Source organism: Fukomys damarensis, unplaced genomic scaffold (genome assembly GCF_012274545.1).
Source record: "Fukomys damarensis isolate Sample0158 unplaced genomic scaffold, DMR_v1.0_HiC HiC_scaffold_2, whole genome shotgun sequence".
Lineage (NCBI taxonomy): Eukaryota > Metazoa > Chordata > Mammalia > Rodentia > Bathyergidae > Fukomys > Fukomys damarensis.
This window is the reverse complement of record NW_022900914.1, coordinates 8,234,703-8,240,327: the sequence shown is the minus strand read 5'-3', so window position 1 is coordinate 8,240,327 and position 5,625 is coordinate 8,234,703.

Below are 5,625 nucleotides of genomic sequence, written 5' to 3'. Positions count from 1 at the left end.
CCAGGCACCCGCCGTCTCCAAGGCAACCGGGAGGCGAGCGGAGGACAGCCCCTACCTCCACTCGGTCTCCGCGACTTCGGCGGGCGGGGCGGGCGGTGGGAACAGTCCCTCTAGGTCGCCATAGCAACGAGGGGAAGAAACTGCCTCGTAGATGTGTGGCTGTACTGAGAGAATGCGCCTACCTTGTCACCATAGCAACTGGGAACAGCCCCTTCCTTTTCCCTCAGCAACACAATCCCTTCGACCTGTCTAGTCACAGACAGAACAAGCGTTTGCACTGGATTCCGTCGTAGCTGAGACGGGTTCTTTTCTCTTTTGGTTTCTGCAAAGGCAAAAGTGAAGACTACTTCATTTCTTCTCTTCCAGCCAAACGGGAGAGCCTAGGCCGCGTTTGGTGATCCCTCTTGGTTTGTGGCTTCCAAATACAGCGTTACTCTAATCCCCAGATGCAGTTTCTCTGCCTGTGTTAAGCTGTCCTTTGAGTTTCCTACCCAAATCTGCTCTTTTCCCCTAAATTGACCTAACAAAAGGGTCTGCACACATCTCTTGAATTTTTACTAACTGTATTGTCCCTCTCCCAGTGTGTTCGTTAACCCTTGTTTCTTCCTCTGGCGCCGCTGTCTGATACAGATTCTACCTCCTCATAAGTAGGTCCTCTCTGACTTGCTGTTTGCCTTCCTGAATTCCCTGTTCCCAGGCCGCTTTTATGGATCTTCTTTTGTTATCCTTCTTCTTTACACGCCTGCCCACCATGACTGCAATCCTTGGCCTCACGGCTCTGCCCAGGGCTCCAGGGTGTCCACTCCAGGGACGGAGAAACTTTGGAGACGAATGCCCAAACTGCAACCCAAAAATGTATTGCAAAGTGCCAACGCTGCAATGAAACCTGAATACTCAACTGCTGGGGCGATGCTGGGGCGGCGTTAGGGCAACTTGGCTCGCGTGCGGATGGAGAGAGTTTTGTGTGCCAGCTGCGGCTCGCGCGCCATAGGTTCACCGCCACTGCAGGCCATGGCCATTGTGAATTCCTACCCGGGTTCTCTTTGTGCCAAATGGCTCCTTGATCTCCCTTCGTCAGCTATGACGCCTAGGACTGTCTTGAGGTCGCCTTTGCACCCACCTTGCACATACCTTTTCTGTTGCGTACATTCTGCAGCACTGTCCTTTGCTTATATATCTGTCTCCCAGTTGGCATTGTGCTCCTGGTGGACAGGAATTCTTACTCACCAACGTGTCAGCATCTAGCTCTACAGAATGTGACACATAGAGCTTCAGTAATGCTTGTGTCCCTGAATCAAGTGAAGACAGAGATTTCATTCTTTCCTGCAGTTTCTGGCCTAAGTGCCTCAGACTTTCCTTATTATCGACACACATATTTTGTCTTTAAACTTTGCTGCTACTGCAAAGCTTCCACCCCTTAGCTCTTGCTCTTAATGCCAAAACTCTGGCATTCTCTGTGTCCTGAATTCTCACCTGTTGCTGTCTTCTACTCTACCTCAAATATTTCCTCTAAGGTGGGTTTTCTCGCAAGGTACTGACCTCCCTTCCTCCTGTCCTTCTGTGATCATTGTAAACCCTTTACAGGGTACCATCCTTTCTATCATTACCATTCTATCATTCCAAAACCAGTCCCCACCAGGCCTTTTTGGAGAACTCCTGGGAAAAGACTACAGTCCTTCTGTCCCCACCTCGCCGTCACACACAGGGTAGAGGACCATTCTAGAAAGAATTCCTACATTCCCTTCACCCAGATTTTCTACAGGTTAAGATTTCAAAGTACTTATTTATATAAAATGAGCCATTTCAACTTAGTAATATGACAACTACCTCATCATCTCCATTTCTGTAGATGCAGTTCAGGAAAAGTACAGTTGTGTGGTTCTGACTCTGAGTATAACTGCAATCAGATGGTGGCTGGATCTTTAAAAAAATTTTTTTAAATGGTACTTGGGGTGAACCCAGAGAGCACTAAGGTATATCTCCTCAGCCCTTTTAAAAATTATATTTTGAGACAGGGCCTCACTAGGTTGCCCAGGCTGGCCTGGGACTTGCAATCCTTTGGTCTTAGCCTCTTGAGCAGCTTATATTACAGCTGGCTGGCAGCTTGAATTTAAGCAGCAGGGGCTGGCTAGACAACACTTTCTCTTCATGTTTGCTCCGAGCTAGTTTGGGCTTTAGAGCAGCTGGACTCTTTGCATGGTAGTTGAAGGTTTAAAGGAATGGAGTGAATATTTCTCACTGCACCTTTTTGTATAAGGTAGAGTCAGAATCATACACTACTGCAATATCCTACTGGTTGAAGAAAATCACAATGGCCTACCCAGTGAGTAGGGGAGATAAGACAGACTCCCATCTCTCAATGGGAGAAATGTCAAGTCACATAAAAAGCTATATAATACACCTGTGAATGGTAAATATTGCCAAAGCTGCTATATTTTGGAAGATATAACTTGCCACACCCCACCCCTGATCACAATTCCCAACCCACCCAAGATATACTCATCTCCTCCTTCAAGACCCTCAAGTCTTGTTCATGACAATGTCAGCTCAAGGACAGCATCTCACTGTCCAAATCAGGTCCCAGTGTGGATGTGGCTCCTTGGGTCCAATGCCTTGGGTGTCACTCTGAGTAGAGTCCTCTGATCTGAAGACCTTGGAATCCAAGAGTCACAGCCACCTGCCCCTTACACATCAGATAGTGGCCTGGAAATAAGATAGACTTCTGGATACTTTCATTTAAACAAGAAGGAAGACAGGGCTGGGGATTTGGCTCAGTGATTCCTCTGCCTGCCTTGCAAGTGCAAGGGCCTGAATTCAATCCCCAGTACCCCCCCTCTGAGAGAGAGAGAGAGAGAGAGAGAGAGAGAGAGAGAGAGGAGACAGAACAGGCGCACAGCAGTTACTAGTTCATAGTGACTCTAAAATCCTGCCAGGTACTGTTACCAGTTACTTGATTTGGGCTCAGTCCTACTTCTCTTTGTTTATATCAACATGAATATGCACTTTTTTCTCCATGGATTATAATTTTTTCCTAGGATTATTTCAGTGAGAGAGAGAGAGAGAGAGAGAGAGAGAGGAGACAGAACAGGCGCACAGCAGTTACTAGTTCATAGTGACTCTAAAATCCTGCCAGGTACTGTTACCAGTTACTTGATTTGGGCTCAGTCCTACTTCCATTTGTTTATATCAACATGAATATGCACTTTTTTCTCCATGGATTATAATTTTTTCCTAGGATTATTTCAGTGCTCAATATGTCACAGATTTGGCTAGTGAAAGAAACTTCAAGCTGTCCCTTGTGTCCTTTGGACTTATCCTCATTTTTTGAGCAAACTCGATGGGAAATGCTCTCTGGCACGAGATGTTCCAGGCTCACCTTGTACCTCTCTTGTCTCAGCCGAAGCCTGCAACTTCTCAGAATAAGAGCCAAGGAATCTTCAAATTTTATTATTTCCATTTTTTATTGTGGTAAAAATATATATATATAACATACCATTTACCATCTCAAGCATTTTAATGTATATGGTTTAGTGGTGTCAAATACATTCATAATGTGTATCTGTTACCATTATTCATCCTCAGAATTTTTTTCAGCTTGTAAAACTGCACCTTTGTCCCCATTAAACAGTCACTCCCAGCCAGATGTGGTGGCACACACCTGTAATCTCAGCACTCAGGAGGCTGAGGGAGGAGGATCACTGCGAGCTCAAGGTCAGGCTGAACTACAAAGAGAGACTCTGCCTCAAAAAACAAACAAAAAAAAAAGTCACTCCCCATTCTATCCTCCCTCCTTGGTCTCTATGATTTTTTTTTTTTTTTTTTTTTTTTTTTTTGGTATTGGGGATAGAACTCAGGACCTTGAACTTACTAGGCAGGTGTGGTGCCACTGAGCTAAATCCCCAGCCCATGGTCTCTGTGATCTTGACTACTCTCAATATCTCATAGAGGTAGAGTCACAGTGCTTATCTTTTTGTGACTGGCTTATTTCACTTAGCAGAGTGTCCTCCAGATCCAACCATGGGGTAGCATATATCAGAACGTCCTTCCTATTAAAGGCTAAACAATATCCCATTGAATATTTGTACAACATTTGCTTTTCTTTGCTTATGATTTTGTTGCTACCATCTTTTAGCTCATGTGCTATATTTTACTATGAACATGTGTACAATATCTTCCTGAGACTTCGTTTTAAATTCTTAGGGGTATAGACCTACAGGTGGGATTGCTGGGTCATACAGTCATTTTACTTTATTTTACTTTTTTCCCATTGAGTTTATTGGTACATTTTAGGTATACAGTACAGTTACATCCATCATTGGGATCCTGTACCTTTACATGGTGGATCTTGGTTCTTCTTTTTTCCCCATTCCCCTGCCCTCCCTTCACCCCCTCCACCCTTTCCTATTTATAAGGACTCTGTTTCCATTTTTTCCTTTTCTCATATTCTTTCTTTTCCCTTCTTACCTTTACCCTACCCCTCCCCTACTTCTTTAGCCTGTTTCTTCCTATCATACAATATCAATTATACATTTTGATCCTTATTTACACTTTTAGTTTTTCACACCAGAGAAACTATTCGGTATTTACATATGTGTGACTTATTAATTTCACTCAAGAGTATGTCCTCAGGGCCAGGGATTTAGCTCAGCGGTTTGGTGGCCTGCCTCGCAAGCGCAAGGACCCGAGTTCAATCCCTGGTACCAAAAAAAAAAAAAAAGAGAGAGAGAGTATGTCCTCAATGTGCATCCACTTAGCTATAAATGTCTCTAGTTTCTCATTCTTTATGGCTGAGTAGTACTCCATTTCATTTTTAAAAACCCACATTTTCTGTATCCAGTCTTTATATGACAGGCAATTGGTCTGTTTCCAAGTTTTAGCTGTTACAAACTGTGCTGCTATAAACACGGGTGAGCGTATATCACTGTGGTATAATTTTTTTGAGGGACTGCCATGCTGTTTCCATAGCACTGTACTGTCTCACATTTTCCCTAATGGTTCCACTTCCTGTATGTCCACACTAACAATTTTTATTTTCTGATTTTTTTTTTGTTTTTTTTTTTGGCATTACCGGGGATCAAACTCAAGATCTTGTGCTTGCAAGGCAGGAGCAGTGCCACTGAGCTAAATCCCCGGGCCCTGTTATTGTCTGCTTTTTGATAGTAGCTTTCCAATGGGTGTGAGCTGGTGTCTCCTTAGAGTTTTGATTGGCATTTCCCTAGTGATTATGAAGTTCGGTGTCTTTTTTGTGTGCTTTCTGGCCATTTGTGCATCTCCTTTAGAGAAATGTCTATTCAAGTCCTTTTTCCCATTTTTGAGTGGTGTGTTCTGTTTTGTCCTTGTTCTTGTCGTTGAGTTTTAGGGATTCTCTATATATTCGGGATATTAATCTCTTTTCAGACATATGCTTTGCACATTTTTCTCCTCTCCTGAGGGTTGAATTTTTACTCTGTTGATATGGTTGTTCGTGTGTGTGTGTGTGTGTGTGTGTGTGTGTGTGTGCGTGTTACTGGAAATGAGCTTCAGGGGTGCTCCACCCCTGAGCTATATCCCTACCACCCCTTCAATTCTTTTATTATTTATATTGAGACAAAGTCTCCCTAAGTTGTCCAGGTGGAACTGACCCTG